The 17715-nt window shown below is 40.9% G+C and overlaps 1 protein-coding gene and 1 long non-coding RNA gene across 2 annotated transcripts in view; one reads left to right on the plus strand and one right to left on the minus strand.

Moving 5' to 3' along the window:
• Positions 1-17715, minus strand: part of MGAT4B (alpha-1,3-mannosyl-glycoprotein 4-beta-N-acetylglucosaminyltransferase B) — a 73728-nt gene that overhangs the window by 47748 nt on the left and 8265 nt on the right. The gene's annotated exons all lie outside the window — the stretch shown is intronic.
• Positions 12914-15923, plus strand: LOC310699217. Its single transcript, XR_014522007.1, has 3 exons — positions 12914-12998; positions 14546-14701; positions 15785-15923. It is a non-coding gene; the product is annotated as an uncharacterized lncRNA (long non-coding RNA).

Consider the following 17715-nt stretch of genomic DNA (forward strand, 5'->3'; position numbering starts at 1 on the left):
AATATTGGGGAAGGTAGTTCACTAGTATGAAGGCACTATAATTTGCAGTCAAGGTTACAGAAAGCAGCATGACAAGTCAAAGAATTATGCACAAGCAGCTTCTGTCATCGATGCTTTAGATGCATTGCAGGGGGTTGGACTAGATGAAACTGGGGTCCCTTCCAACCCTAAGATTCTATGATTCTAGAAGAACAAATAATCTTCTTTACTTTTAACAATAACAACTCCTGTATAGAGGTTTTTGCCCTGCAACTTTTAGCTCCCATCCCCTTGTTATTATAAAAACTAAATTTAGGCAAAACTAGTTATTTGTATTCCCAATTAGTTTCCCCTGCAAATCTGACAGCACTGCCTGGAATGAATCTGTTTTACTCTTTTGAATTAATAGTTTCTGTAGGCTTTCTGCATACACATACAGAAAAGCAACCAAAAACAATGTCATTAAGAAAAGGGGAGTGGCAGACAAAAAAATGCTGTTAGAATTACAGAGATGGGAAGAGCCCTCATTGAGCATAAAGCTGATAGTGTTGTCTTCCAAGTATCAGATGCGTGGTACCAGTTCACTGGTAAGTCCCTACAAGACGTGTCCATTCACAGTGCCAGGCCACAAACATCTGCAAGGTTGTACTTGTGAGTAGTGCAAAGACAAGGTTGTAAACAGAAACAACAAATAAATCCTGCAAAACACCTGAAATTCACATGCTGTACCTCTGCCAACTGAAGGTTTTTCTGCAACCTATAACTATCTCTTTATGTACCTTAATCCCTCTATGTTTTACAAAGCCACAATAATAAGCTTGTTTACCATAACCTTGGAGTGAACTGAAAGTTAACAGAGGCTTTCAAGTAACAGCTGTCCAACAGGACAGCTACCACAAAGCGGGCTGCATCTAAAATCAATAGCCTTGTTGCAGGAGATCTAGTTGGCTATAAAGAGTCCTTGCTGTCAAAGTGCCTCAGCAAAACCTTGCCACAACCAGACACTAATGCCTCCCTCTAGGGAGTCCTATAAGCTTTTATCATTCCTCTGAGGATATCCCCCCATTTGCTTTCCCCAGAGGCCTTGTGTTGTTTCTGCTGACCATGATATTCAGCACACAGCTTCTTCTAATCCAGTAAGTGTCATCTCTATTTCAGATACAGAATGAATCCTAATCAAACAGCGCACTAAATATATGTCTAAAAGGCACAGACATCTGGGTGCTGCAACTGACCAGCCTATGCAGGTGTTGTGGTGATTTCAGGGTACCACAATTAGGTGCATTTCCCCATCCCTGCTTTCAGTAAATACAAGAAAAGCAAGCAAGCAAGCAAACAAACAAACAACCCTGATGCTGCCAAATTGCATAAGGTAACCAAAACAATGCATTAGAAAGAGGGTTTTTATTAAAAGTTGCCTAAAACAGAAGATGGATTCTGGGTCTCAAAACAGGTGGCAAGTTTAGCACAATGGGCTGTTTCCAATTAAGTTCAACAAAGTAAAGCCATTAAAATTAATGGACCTAAGTTAATCATATCCATCCGTTTCAATGCGTATGCTCTGAGTAGGGTTATCACTGGATACAACCCACAGCTCCTTTATAAGGGTCACATTTATTTGGATAAGATACATTAAAAGGTTTTGCTTTGTTCTGCAGATAAAGTGAGAGAGTAAGGCCAAACCTATGACAGACCTAGAAGCAAAAGCAACAACAGGAACAATAACCCACCCATCTCCCAGCTCATAGCCATGCAATCCATTCCCTTTGAATCTTAGGTATCTTAAGACTTCATCCAATTATGAAGTCCTGCAGGAATTCACGTGATTTCATGCATGCGATTCCAACCGCCTGACTAGAAAAGAAACTGATACTTCCCATTCTCACATGGAAGTAGTCAGGTCAAATGTTTCATTGCCACAGATTAGGAAGCACATTTATAGAACACTAAAATTAGCACTTTCAGACTATGATACATATCCCCAAATGCCTCAAACTGTATATCCAGATTAGCTGCATCTAGAAATGTTATATAATAAGATGTTTAAAATGTTTAAGCTCAGCACTATTAAAAAAAGGGTGAACAGGTAGTATGTATAGATGCTGGTACTCTGTGTTTTGTACAGTTTTATGACAACCCTTATGAGAATTTTCCTATAGCTTGAAAAATCTCCCCAACATTTCTAAAATCCTACTTTTCTTAGCCTGAAAAATAGCATACAAAACATGAGCAGTTTCTAGTAAAAAAAAAAAAGCTTAAGGTAAGTGTTTCACACAACCAAGTGTGTAAGATAGGTCAGCATTTATTTAAAACAAGTATTCCAGTCCAACTATAAACTCTTGTGTTCTATTGTCTTCTATTAGAATGACAAAAGTCCTGCAGCATCTTAGAGATTAACAATCCACTGCATCCCACTGTGAATATAAACTGGCCAATTTAGAATTTCACTTTGTATGCCTGATAAAGGCACTGGTCCACAAATGCTAATGCCATGATAGACTCATTACATTTGTAAGATGACACAAGATGGGGTTTTTTGTCCTTGTTGCGACTGACTAAAACGGCTACTTCTCTGGAAATGGAACCATGGATGCATAAATGAGCTCAGGAATATAGCCAAGGAAACCAATGAAGCTAGGCCTGAAATAAAATTACATGTTGGTTTTGACAAGCCACTCCAGGTTAATGACATCGCTACCATTTCTATATCTATCCCACTAATACCAAATTCCAGGTACCTTGTCTTTTTATCCCTGCTAGTATGTCTACTAATATATTTCTGAGATTTACCGAGTACAAATAGGATCTCTGCTGGAAGCTGTCTTGTACGAATTCACAATCATAATTCTGCCAGCCTTTTTATTCATCCCATCTGGATGTATTTTATATTGCTTTCTCTGGTTTTATACAAGAGCTCATTCAGATTAATTGTTAAGCAGAAATATTTTGGACATTGGCACAGTCCTCCAGTATGTTTGTGCCATGCTCTCACTTTTTGATAAATAGCTTTTGTTAGGGAAATATTTGTTCATTCTTTGCTCATGTAAGGAGGATGCAGAGATTGACCCTCAGGTCAAAATCATGTGTTGGTTGCAGCAAAAGAGAAACGAAACAATTAGATTCATAAATCCAGTACATGGGGGTGGGGGTGGGTTGGAAGAGGGAAGAGCAGTGATACTGTTAGCCCTGGGCTTTGTGGCAGAGGTCTAGGGCCATGCCAGCTCAAGCATCACCCAAATGAGTAGGAAAGGCAGGTGGCAACATCCCATTTAAAAATGCGAGAGAAATTACTTTGTTGCAGGAAGCCAGGACATAGATGCCACAACCGTCTGTGTTTGCCCAAGGTGCCTCTGGACTCCCATCTGGGGCCCACCAATGCTCTGAAAAATGAAGATGGGAGTGAGAACTCATGACTGGAGCTGGCTCTCAGCTACTCTGCTCCCACTCCTGGACTGACCGTTTCCAAGAAATCAGAGGAACAAAACAGAGCCCCTGCTCTTCCCAACATCACCAGGTTGGTTGGGTGGGTCGGTGGGGAGAGAACGGGGTAAGCTCAGCATCTGCCCACCATTCTCTCCTCCACACTCACCAAGCAGTGTCAGGAATGGGTTTATTACTCTTCCTTGTAAGTAACATGGCAGCAAATGTACTGCACTGAAAAACAAAACAAACAATAAAAAGGAAACCCTTCCCAACACCATTTGGTAAGCTTGGGGCAGAACAGGGAGCAGAGCAACCAAAGTGGCAGGGGAGGGAGAGAAAGGTATGAGCTTCATGGGTGAACACAGGATCCGAACGCCAACGTCATTTCCATTATATCATACTGGTGGGTTGAAACGATTCCTTCCCTCTGTTTTATATTCTGTAATGATCTCACTGCCAGTAATGTGTGGTTCTGGGTAGAAATTCTGCCTCCACATAGAAAAACCCACCTCCCCCAAACCCACCAGCATGAATAGGGAAGCAGAGCCACATGGAAGGAGGCCAGACTTCTGTTTCCCTTACAACCATGAGTCACTTCTGGCTATACATGCCCAGCATAATTCAGCTGTAACTTTGCTTCCCATTGCAAAGTGGGACAAGATACAGATTTTGCCTATTAAATCGACCCCCTTTGATGCATTCACAATCATTTGTTCTTTTCTGAATGCTAGGTCTCCAAACCTAAAGGACAGTTGTGGATTAAGTCACATTCATAAAGGTTTATGACAGTTCTGCTGCGTGCAGTTCTAATGCAGCATTTGTATTTAGATCTCTCCCAGGTCACATTTTAATTAGAGATGCCCAATATGGGTTTCTGCACCCAAAGTTATCTACAAAAAGGGTTTTTAAGAGTAAATGTGCACGGATTGATTGCGGGATGCTGAGTCTCTAGAGAAGCCAGAAATGACATATTATTAGACAGACTCTCAGCAGTTGTGAATTCCAGTCACCATGCAGCCTATTCTATGCACGTATTCTCCAAAGGGACTTATTCTCATGTACCTTTTCAAAGGACTGCAACCTTAAATTGTTAAAGGGTGTAAATCAGCTTTTGTCTGCATAGTCAAATGATCTGTGGGTCTCATTGGCCTGGCTCATATCACACGGTAAGTCAAACTATAACTTACTCCTGGACTACACATACTCCCGGAGAGAAGTGTGCAACCCTGGTCCTTTTGCTCCCACACTGCAGTGCGCTGAGCCAAGGTTTGGCTTAGTGTGCTATGCACACCGGGACTTGCGGCTAAGCTCTCTCTTCAGTAACTATGAGCTGTAACCAAAAACAAACCTTCATGTCTCAGCACAGGATGGCAGCAGAAAGGAGAAGGGAGGAGCAAAGTGGCCAGCAGATCCTCTCCGAGAGCCCATACATTCACAAAATCCCACTAAGTTTTAGTTTTGTTTACTATGCCGTGCAAACTAGGCCATTATCTGCTTCTCTCTTTGTGTATCCCAATACCAGGGCACTTGAACCTTAGGTGAAAAGCAGGAAACTATAATCTTAGCTAGCAAGTCTATGATTAGATGCATGACAATTCCCTTAGTACACAGTTTTAAAGATACAGTATTATTATTATTATTATTATTATTATTTATTTTTATACTAAACTTTCCCTAAAGGAACACAGGATGGCATGGATGGTGTACCCCTTGTATGGTGTACAGCCCTAGCTTGTGAGGTAGGTTAGGCTAAAAGATTGGAGCAGGCCAAGTTCATGTTAACTGAACTGAGCTAATTGTTGAGTGGGAGGTTTGAACCCATATATTTAGTAAACTTGAATCTGCCACTCTTTAGAAAATACCATGCAGTTCCTACTTCCTACACTTTTACCCTTCCTTACAAACTGAGACATAACTAGTAAGATAGCTCAGTTGGTTAGAGTGTGCTGCTGATAATGCCAAGATTGCAGGTTAAATCCCAGTAAGGGACAGTTGCACATTCCTGCATTGCAGAGGGTTGGACTATATGTGCCTCAGCGTCCCTTCCAAGTCTATGGTCTATGATTCTATAAGAGAGAAAGGCGGCAAACATCATAAGCACACAGAAGTAGAAAAACCCCCTGCAAATAAATGGTTAACTGCAGCAGGAGACAGGGTGGCTTGTAGGTGACAGCATCAGAGGGGTCAGATAGTCGTGGAGGTTTCTGAACACGCAAAAGAGAAATACAATTCCTGAAATACCATTCCATGATTCAAAAAAGAGATAACCAGTTACATTTTGAAAGTATCTAGGCAGGTTTAGCACTCCAGACTGTGGAAACTGTGTCAAAAGCAAGAGTAACTTACTGAAAGGATGGATAGTTAATGCAGCTGAGATAATTATCTGGATCCTTCTTTATTCCATTAGTAGTTTTCATCCATGTCTGGGAATACCATAAGCGGATTGCGCAAGCATTATTTGTCCTTGCAGCATCAATCCCGATTGGAATTATCTCTATACCGTTGTATCAAATGAAGATTACACACTTTCTAGGGCTAGCTGTAATGCCTTCTGCTCAAAAGCTTCCCTATCACATGACAGAGAAAAGTGCTGTATTTATTTATTATCAATAAATAAGAAAAGGACTCTACAGCTGAATTTAGAAAAGGCAGATAAAACAGTGGCCAGTTACGGTCTTCAATGTATACCCATGATTAAAATGGGCCTAACAAATGCTCCCTAATATTTACAAGCATCATCATATATAAGAGGGAGGAGAAAAAAATGGTGAAACTTAAAGGCAAGGACTACAGTATAAATCTGGGATGGCCAACCTCTGAATTATTTTTCCAGACAATGGTTTGGGGTCAGAAATACATTATGCCATACCATCTGACCCTCTCACAGGTGTTCTATAGTCATGTTTGCAATGTTTAGCTCATTTTAATTCAAATCCCAATTAAAGCCCCTTAAGCGGGAAAGTGGGGCTAGAGTAAGAGAACGCCTCTCTTTTCCCATCTAGGAATTTTATCAGAAGCTTATTCCACTGCACTTTCCTGTTACATGGAACGTGTAACATGATCTATTAATTAACTGCAAAACAAATCTCATTTTATTTGCTTAATCCTGCAAACCTATCAAATATGTAGCAACTGACAAGGAAAGCAGCCCACCAGATATGCTGCCATACAACCTCTGCTCACATAAGTGGGGCTTGGACAGGAACACTGCCAAAGAGTGTGGGCAAAGGGAGAATATACTTGGTTGAGCCTCTCATGCAAGGAGAGAAGTTACGGTATATATTTAAGGACCAAGTTATATGTTACACACAGATGCTGGTGATGAAACCCCAAAAAGTGTTTTTTCTTCCAAAATGAAAAGCAGATACAGTAAAAGGTTTTGAGTGGAAGACTGGTAAGGATGTTTGTTTGCTTTCTCCTACTAATCCTTTTAATCCTAAATGTACCTTTATGTCCCCCCCTCCCACGGGATTCCAGAATTCTGGGATTCTTATAAACATGCTTTTGGAACTTCTTCACAAGGAAAACACAGGGGTGGTTTTTGTTGTTGTTGCTACTGCTGCTGCTGTTTTGGAAGTGGGGAGGTTTTGGCTGCAACTTTGCCATTTATCTAGGATTATCCACAAACACAATAGGACTTGTACCACCACTTTTCCACCCATCACCACAACCTTTCAAGGGTACTTTCCATTACAAAAAAACACCACACACATTTGTTTTTCATGTATATTGTGCATCTAAGATATCTCACATTAATATGTGCAAGCCATTTAACAAGTATACATTACAACGCTGTAATTGTAGCCGTGGGAGAGTTGTCTTACATAGCGGGATTTACGCTAGCCTATAAAGAAAGGAGAGAGTGAGAGTGATAACAGGTGCCAATTATCCTTAAATCCTCCAGTAGGGGTTCCTTTCACCTTTCACTAAAGAAAGCTGCAATATTACTTGTAAAACTGTTAGCACAGCTTTTCCTCCCCCCTCCCACACAAGCAGTGAATGTTTCTTTAGACACTCCTGAAATAAGCACTAAAATTCCTATGGACACCATGTAAGCAGTCCTCCCATAGATTTCTCTACAACAGCCCACAAGTCAACTTGAAATCAATATAACCTTCAAGGTGTGTTAGTAATTCAACAGGCACTTAAATCTTTCACTATATTGAAAGGTATAGAACCTAGATATCCCTATTAACAAAACTGTCAGCAAATGCCCTGGGTTTCATTTTAACTGCAGGGCTTTGTGGAGGGGAACCTGGTGATGACACAATTTAGTATTTAATTATAGGAAGCACATCCCTCAGAGGTCTTATTTAAGTGGCACAAAAAATATCTTATACAGAAGTTATTCACCTACTAAACTGGCTTCATTTTCCTCATTCAACAAACCTCAATCTTTTTGCTAAAATTGGCTTTGCTATCACTATTTTCTTTTTTTAGTCAAGTGACCTGCATTCAGATGATGCCAGACAAAAAAAAAAAGTGGGTGGTCTAAGAAGTATGTACATAACAGAACGGCACATAACAAGGCAGGCTTTATCAATCTGCAGATACCAACCCTGGTTTTAAAGACATTAATATCTTTAATTAATTTATGTTACAACAACTGTTTTAATAGCACATAAGATTGCAGTAGATTACACAGTTACGCATTATTTTAAAATCAGGCTTATGTAAGGCAGAAGATCGGGAAATAGGCTTACTGCTGTCAAATAAGAGGGAAGGGGGAGAACCAGTGTAGTAGTTACAGCGTCAGACTGAGAACAGGGATACTCGGGTTCAAATTTCTTCTTCACTATTAAGCTCACCCACTGGCTGATCTTTAGCCACTCAAGATCTCTTGGCCTATCCTCACAGGATTGCTGTGCAAATAAAACAGATGGGTGAAACAGTATGAATACCTCCCTGAGATACTTAAAAGCAGGACAGAACAAAAAATAAATCTAATAAATAAATAAATAAATAAATAATAAACACCATAGGTAAAACTGGCGGAGAGAGTGTTATCATAATGTGTGGCCACGACACAGGATCCAGCAGGGATCACAGATAAAGTTTCACCTCACATCTCCACCACACATTTAAAGCAGTCAAAGAATACTGCTTTGGAAGATAAAAATGGTATATAAATGTATAAATCAATCTTTATTGTGGTCAAAGACCAGAGAGCAAAGTTACAAAGAAAGGTAAGCAATTTGCAAATAAGCAAATTGTTAAGGGTGCTAAGAGTTGTTAAGAGACCTGTCCCAGAATTACAGTTCCTAACAAGCTCATTGGGTGACCTTGGGCCACTCACCATCTCTTAGCCTAACCTAGCCACAGAGTTGTTGTGAGGATAAAATGGGGAGGAGAATCATATACACCACACCTTGAGATCCTTGGAAGATAAAAATGGTATATAAATGTATCAACCAATCTTTATTGCGGTCAAAGACCATAGAGCAAAGTTACCAAGAAAAGTAAGCAATTTGCCTCCTTGGGGAGGCATTGGAGGAAGCAAAAGATCTAATCTCCAACACAGAACATGCTATACCACACACACAAAGTATCTTAACTGCAAGGTTATGAAATGGCTGCATTGTATGAAAGAAATAGAGAATATGAAGGAACTTACACAGTATAATGTCCTTCCATAAAATTCACTCAGATACGACAAGAGTGTGGCTTTGCAATTTAAATACACTCTGAAATACCCAAGAATTTGTCTTACACGCAATAAATTTATATAATTCATAGTTATGAAATTAAATGTATTTTACTCTAGTGCCTTCAATACACATGGCACTTTACCAAGTAGCATAAGCAAGAGAGACAGGCCCTGTCCCATGGAGCTTTCATTCTCCTTTTTGTTGTGGGTCTTTTGGTTGCAAATTCACATTTTTTCCCCTTCAAGAAAAAAAAAGTGCTGCAGGAATCTAATCTCTGACCAGTGCAGTTTCTATTACATTGCAACGCTGCTTGTGGGGATTCTTTAATCAGTTTCTTCCTGTGAAGGGAGAGAAGAGGTGAGACCGCAGGACCTTTCCTTTAGCAGAGTGAGGTGGGGAGCACATCTGAACAAGTGAAAATAGCTACAGGCTATGACTTCATTGTCAGGCTGTGTTGCATAGGGAGGACATTTTGGAAGTTTATACCCATAATGCATCCCATTCCAATAGCCTGCTGAAAATTAGATGCTTTCCAGCATCTCGATTCATGCAGACTGGCATCGATGGGAGATGTATGACTGCATTAAAGTGTAGAGATCTACTCTGTAAGAGAAATAATCTACAGTGGTACCTCGGGTTACATACGCTTCAGGTTACATACGCTTCAGGTTACAGACTCTGCTAACCCAGAGATAGTGCTTCGGGTTAAGAACTTTGCTTCAGGATGAAAACAGAAATCGTGCTCCGGCAGCACAGCAGCAGCAGGAGGCCCCATTAGCTAAAGTGGTGCTTCAGGTTTAGACCGGTTTCAGGTTAAGAACGGACCTCTGGAACGAATTAAGTACTTAACCCAAGGTACCACTGTACAGGAAAACACAGAATCTGCCTGGGAATTCTGGACAGTAAAGAAGAGAGCATGTGAAAAGAAGAATAAATTCAAACTAGGGGGGACGACACCTGAAAATATATGTTAATAGGCTATCAGGTGATCAAATAAGATGCCACGAAGGGGACAGGCTTGTCCGACTTAGCAAATGGGAGCCTGAGACGACCTCTGCCTGAGAGCAACATTCCCTTGAACTATATGTTAACTACAGTAATAGAGATTACAGCAAAATAAGGAACAAGCGATTAGAAAACACAGGAAATGTTTTATTCCAGAGGGTGGTACCCAAGTAGTAAGGTAAAAGGTAAATGGGTAGTATGTCCCATCAGCACAAAGATCTCCACTTGTATAACTGGACTCCCCCCCTCCCACATATGCCCTGTACCGTCTGCATATCTGCTTTGAAGAGTTGGAGAAACCCCCTAGAACAGATTTAGGGGGCATGCTGGGGTAGGAGAGTGGGGGGATGGAAATGTTCTTCTGGTCAGTGGAGAGAGCAGCATACAGGAAAGAATGAACGCCTCTTCAGCAGACATAGTGTCAGATGACCAAACAAAAAGAAGAAGAGGAGTATTTTCCCCTGTCTGGCAGGAAGAGACAGGAAACTCCCTCCAGTCACCAGACTTGGCCTCTTCAATAGCAGTAAGAACTTGTCCAGAGGAATATCTATACAGTATCTACTTAACTGAAAAAAACCCATGCCTATTTGCAATGAGGAAATTGATAAATCCTAAGCAACAGAATAGAATGTAAGGGAAAAGATGAGAAAAGGCTGCAGAAAGTAGTGGGAAGTCCTGACTGTATTACTGGAGTAAACCACACAAATTCAATACACCCTATGTGCAGAATAAAAAGCTAACCCAGGGCAGGTTCAACTTGAAGAGTGGGCAAATAGGGATGTAGAGCCTCTGTTAGATCTACGGTTTATATTCTGTGAAAGAGATTGTGGATGGATAAGCCTTGGCTTGCTGGTCTGTGTCCCGATGCTTTGTGTCTTGGGTGAGGGTCCAGGCAGGAATCCAATGATCCCCAGTTGAAACCTATAGGACGTTTAGGCTGCTTTCCAAGCAGTAAGAGGAACAGGAAGCTAAAAACAGAGGCACAACACCTGGGAGACCCAAGAGAGTCCCAGCTACCACAGCTGTTGTGTTCAATCTACTGCAGGGCCTACCTTCCCTGCCTCTCAGTATGTGAGGGAAAGCAAGTTTCCCCCACCTAATTCTAACTAAGAGCTGATGGAAGGGGGTCTGTGGCTTCCCTGAGGGAGAAAATAAGAAAAAATAACTATGCTTCTCAAAAGAGAAGAGTCCCTGTACCCAATAATGGAGAGTACAGGAGCAGGATCTCAACTGCAGGGAGGTTCTCTCCTCTTCCACCTAGAAACCAGGGGGGGGGGGGGAATCCTTTTCTTATCATATGACCCTGCCTTCTGAAAAGGAGTTAACCCCTTCCTGTATGCTCCACTGTGCATACCTCACTGTGCAAGAAGAAATCCTTGGAGTGATTGCACTGATCCTTTGGACGCAGCCCAAAATAATATCTTTGGAATGGCAGGATACAACAGATGATGAGTTATTCTTCTTTCTCAATTGCTGTCTGAGTGTCAAGAAGAAATCTATAAGAATACTGTAGGAAGAAGTGAATATTGCTTATCACTGTTTCTCCTCCTCTTTTCTATCAATTTGCTGCACTGATAATGTCACACAGAATATTGGAGCAAGAATTCTCCATTTTGCCGAGTTCCTTTTACACAGGAATTGTATGTCGGTCAGGAACATCAATCTGGCATTGTATTCATGCTTATGCTATAGAACCAGCTCCTCTGTAAATAAGAATTAATAATGTCAAGTATTCAACATCACCTAAAGAATTCTGGGCTTGGCACAATGGATAGATATATAATGTACCATTGCAGCATATTCAAAGGCCCAAAATAAAAGGAATTGGGCATGGCGCCCCACAGCTCCTTTTGGGGGTGAGGGTAAACAGTGCAATGTCATGCCAAGCATGTTTCCATGGGAATTTGGAGAAAAGGCCATTTGTCTGACTTTTGCAGTTGGTATGCATTGAGAACAAAGTGGAATTAATTCATCTAAAGGGTTCAATACATCATGCTCATTGTACATTTTTGCAGCTTGTCCAAAGGACTGTGGTTACAAATTCATTTTTCCGCTCAGCCTCTTTAAACTTGTTCCACTTGGTGCTCAATGCATGGTGCCTACAAAGCTCAGTATTCTGGGAGAACACATTCATCTGTGCATTAATTAACAGCCACCCAAATTTCAAAACTTGTAGACAATGACCTACAATTTAGAAAATACCAAAAGCTGCTTCCCTTCAAAGCTGACCTTCAGAGTTGTTGTTTTTCCTTTCACATATACATATGTGCTCACTGTGCATCACCTTGGCCACACATATTAATGCTCATGGAGAAGAGCCATAGCTCAGTGAAAGAGCATCTGCTTTGCATGCAGAAAGTCCCTGGTTCAATACCCAGTATCTCCAAGTAGGGCTGGAAATGTTGTCTGCCTAAAACTCTAGAGAGCTTTGGCCAGTCAGCGTGGACAATACTAATCCAGACAGACCAACAGAAAGCTGTCTTATTTTGAATCAGACTATGTTTTTGCACTGTTCTTTCCTTAGGCATGCTTATCACATACTAGCACTTTTCACAAAGCAAAAGCCCTATTTGGAGATTGGGGGTGGGGATGGAATAAAGCATGCAGTGAGCATGAATGGCCTCCGCCCCCAACATCCCTGCGTGTACCTGCCCTGCCAGCTCCACTGGACCTTCCCACGCTGAGCGGGAAGGTCTGAAAGGGTATTCTAAGGACATTTGGTGTAATGCTATTAGAAGCCTTCCTGCAATCAGGAACATTGCATGGTTGGAGTTCCGAAGAGCACGGAGGATTCTAAACGCATTCAGCTGAGCACACAAAGAATCCCGTTTCAGTTCTTCCACCCAATGAGCAGGAAGGTCTGATTCTTTAGCCTGAAGGGATAGGGATGTTGGCAGCAGGGCTAGTGCTTGCTGCTCTGCTCCTCCCTCAACACATTTTCAGGTGAATGCTTTAATAGGGCTAAAATCACAGGCTGTTAGCTTATTATTTATGCAGGGTCATTTATAATATTTCTTCCTCATGGGCACAGAAATCAATGGTCTCTTCTACTGGACATTAAACATTTCACCATGAAAGTCATACCATTATTCCAAAAGGAGATAATACATATACTCAGCTTTTTCTTTGTCTCCTTTGTAAACGCCATGAGGTTTATTATTATCATTATTCAGGGCAACTGTTTGGCTACATCTTTTGTAATTCTGTATGTAGTTGATGTTGGTTCAAAAACCTATACAAATAATACCAAATACCAAAGTACAACTGCCAAACAGGCTGAGCAAACAACATTAGTTGCTCCCCACCCCTGTTTCTGAAAGGGATAGTTCCATCTGAGATGTGGGAAAATGAGTTATAAAAGGGTTGATTTTAAGCCGGGATTAGTGAAACATGACTCTAAGACAATCTGGCACATGACGTAAGTCAACATTCACATGCAGGTTTTGGTAAGCCAACACCACGGTGAAAACGTTTACCGCAAGTCTTCATACCAAACAGTTAAGCTACACACCCAGCAAAATAAGTAATTCTAGGACTAAACTGCTGCAGTCGAGAGACAGCAATTTTTAAGCTTACCCATGTGAAACAACAACAATCAAACCACCCACTCAGCACAAACTAGCACATTAAGGAGAAAGCTAATGTTTATTTTACATGGAGGAATGTTAAAAATGTGACACAAACACATGCACCCCATTTAAAACTGCAAAATTGCACAGTTCCAAATAGACTTTCCAACCTAATTTTGGTGGATGTTTGTAGATCAACCCTTGGTCAATGTCATATTTTGGAAAGCCTAGCTTTTCAGATACCATGCTGTCCAGTTAACTTGGAAGATGTAGCAACCAAAGAATAGATGGGTACAGATGACCACTTTTGCCATATCAAAATTGATTCACAGCCAATTAAGGAGCAAGAGGCTCCATGATTAGCCTGAAATTCATGCTTCAGACATACCGTATTTTTCGCTCTATAAGACGCACCCAACCGTAAGACGCACCTAGTTCTAGAAGAGGAGAACAAGAAAAAAAATGTTTTCTCCCTCTCTGCGCAGTTCCCCTTCAGCCAAGCGGCAGGAGAAGCGGAGCCCCTTCCATTTCTCCTCCTGCTTTGCAGAAGGTGCGCTGCGCAGCTCCCTCTCTCTGCGAAAGCAACGCAAAGCCTCCTGAGCACAGCGGGAGCGCACCAATCCCTCTTGCTCTCCTGGCTTCAGCGAAAGCTGTGCAGCCTGCATTCACTCCATAAGATGCACACACATTTCTCCTTACTTTTTAGGAGGGGAAAAGTGTATCTTATAGAGTGAAAAATACGGCAATTAATCCAGGTCTCCACTGGTTGTTCTGATTCAGCCAGTCATGCTGCTCTCAACAATAAGAACAGTAGGTCCTCGTGTTTGATCACTGGGTTTGTGTCAATTTCCAGCATTAATAGGGCTGTGGATTGGTTGGGCTTTAATTCCAAGCTTATTATGCAAACAAATCTTTTCCCAGAGTTTTACACTGTGTTGCAGGCCCACCATGCATGCAAAAAGAGCCATAATTCCAACAGCCTTTCCAACATAATGGGGACAAAGTCTTACTTATATTAGACAGTTGCACTGGGAACCAATGGCAGTGGAGAAGGACCTTAAGGCATGCCTCTTGAAGGTGGATAGAGATTGTCTTTAATGTGTGCAGGGGACTTAAGTTTGTCAGGTTTGTGTTTTTTTGTGCAGCTGCCTGTGCTTGCAAGAGACACAGAACATACTCACTTATTAAGTTGGCACTTCAAAGCACACGTCGAGGTTTGGTTGAGAAAACATCACCTCTGAACCTTCCAAGTCTACAAGTTCCTTAGAAAGCTGTAGTTGGACAAGTTGCAATGTTTGTGATACTGGCAAATGCTGAGCCAAAGTGTAACAAATACCAAAAGGTATCTGGTTAACTGCTAGCCCCAGGAGAACCATTTCGCTTTAAACTCTCCAGACAAGGCTCTACAGTAACTAGGAAAAAAAGGGTGCCGCAATTGTTCCTGGATAGTCAAGATGAAGAACAGAACACCTATTTTGCAACAGAGGACCTTGAAATGCTTATTATAAGGAAATGTCCTGTGATCTTTAATTAAAAACAGAATCACAGCAAGAGATGCCTGTTGCTACTAGGGGAAAATATGCCTTTCTCCTTAGGTATTACGTCTTACACTTGCTTATTTTTCAAGCCAGGATACAATCTCCCACACCTTATTTTGGTTCGATGAGCACTACTAGTCAACAGCATTTGCTGAGATCTCATAACTAACATTTATCTTCTATTAGAAAAACAGCATGTCAATGAAATATGTGTGGGCAGGATAAAATTAACTATATATAAGAAATGCCACATTGAAGTGGTTTCAATAATTTTTTCATTACTGCTTTTGTTCTGTTCTTTCAGTTCCCCTGACCTCCTTAATAGTTTTGTAACAGTTAAGAGGGAATCAAAGCAAAAATTTCACAGGGAAAAGAGAGATTTGATAATTTTTTTATTATTATTATTAGAAAACCAGAAGTTTTCAAATTTTACTTTTTAAAAGGAACAAGTGACTTGAGCATAATCTCTCTTAAAACCCCAAAAGACTGATTACTCAACGCTTAGCTAACCTAAAGATGAAAGAAAAAGAAGCAAATACTTTTATTCTTAGCAAAAAAAGAAAAGGGGGTGTTAATGCAATATGGAAACAGTAAGACACTTTTTAAAAAAATCATTCAACAGGTATTCCCTGCAGTGATGATGAACCACAGGAAATCTCAAGTTCTATGCATACAGCAACTCTAATTTTACTGCAGAAGAGTAGGCAACACCTCTGTCACTCAATCTGCCACTCCAAAAGTACAGGGAACCAAATAGCAGACACACACCTATGAAATGATGCTGTATTAAAATCTTAAAACAAAGCAAACCTTCTTCATATTTTTGGTATATGAGGTAAGAAATAAAAGGAGAAATGCAGGGCAGATACTGCCATCATTAAATTATCCTAATTTCCCATGGGTTTAAATTAAAGTGTGTTTTCAAGTTATGAAGTTTCTTAACATACCAAGAAAGCACAAAACTAGCTGGCCAACACCAATTATTAGAATCACAGAATTGAGGGGGTATCTATTCTGGCCTCCTCTTCCCCAACAGATGGCTGTTCAGCTTCTGCCCGAATGCTTTCAGCAAGAGATCTTACCACCCAGCTAGGTAATTGGTTGAACTGCTCTTGCCATGAAGACATTTATCTCATTGTTCAACCAAAATCTATCTTTCCATAATTTCAGCCAATACTCAGAGAAAGAGTATTTACCTTATTCTAACCAACTGCCTCTCAGATATTTGGAGAGCGCTATCCTGTCTTCCCCCTGAGTCTTCTCTTCTCCACGTTGAATATACCTAGTTCCTTCAACCATCTCACAGGATTGTTTTTCATACTATTGATCACCTTTTATGCTCATCTCTGAACCCATTCCAATTTGTCTATATCCTTCTTAGTGTGAAAACTAAGGTTCTACTAATGAAGCCTAAAATCACATTAGTTGTTTTGGTAGCTGCATCACACTGCTGGCTCATGGTCACTTTGTCATCTGCTACAATCCTGAGATCATATACTACTGGAAAGTCACGTATACCCCAACCTAGCCAGGTGAATTTGCCTAGATGCAGAACTTGTTAGTTGCAGCTCACCTTCCCTTCTATCAAGATCATTGTATTACTTTCTTCTGAGGTGTTAGCTATCCATCCCAGTTTTGTGTCATCTGTAAATCTGATGAGGATTCCTACCTGCCTTCTAACCTATTAGTAAAAGGATTAAAGATTACTAGACCCAACCTCCCTCCTGTTTGATGAGGAACCATTAATGAGCACTCTTGAATATGGTTTTCCAGCCAGCTGTGAATCTACCTGATGATACTAGCATGTGGCCCACATGCAGTCAGTTTGCAAGCCAAAAGGGGCTTTGTCAAATTGCCATGTTGAAATCAAGTTAAATTACAATCATGGCATTCCTACAACCTACATGATAAAAAGAGATTAGTCTGACAGACTTTATTCTTGAATGCTGGCAAGAAGAAGAGGAGGAGGAGGAGGAGGGAGGGAGGGAGGGAGGGAGGGAGGAAGGAAGGAAGGAAGGAAGGAAGGAAGGAAGGAAGGAAGGAAAAGTTATGCTGGCTCCTACTAATCACTATAGTTGCTTATATATTTCTTACAAATTGACTCCTCTATAATCTGTTCTATTACCTTTTTAGATATCGAAGTCAGGCTGACCTGTCTGTTAGTTTCTCAGCTCTTTGAAAGTTGGGACACTTGCCCATGGTACCTGTTCTCCAGGATTTCTTAAAAGATTATAAAAAGAGACCCTGATAGTACACAAGCAAGTTCCTTAAAATGCAAGTCATCTGGCTTTAAAGATATGCACTCATTTAAAGAAGCTAGGTACTTCCTGGCCAGCTCCTTTTCAATCTTAAAATGAAGTCCTACCCCCATACCAGTTATGCTACTTATGTAAGGTTGCACCCCTTTTGGGAAATAAAACAGGGGCAAAATAGGAATTTTTGCCTTCTCTTCATCATTTGTTAACATTTCACCATCCTTACTGAACAACTTCACATTAAATTGTGTGTGTAATTGTGTCAATCCTTCTTTTACTGGATACTGGGGGGAGGAGG

Source organism: Podarcis liolepis (genome assembly GCF_965112155.1).
Source record: "Podarcis liolepis genome assembly, chromosome: 2".
Lineage (NCBI taxonomy): Eukaryota > Metazoa > Chordata > Lepidosauria > Squamata > Lacertidae > Podarcis > Podarcis liolepis.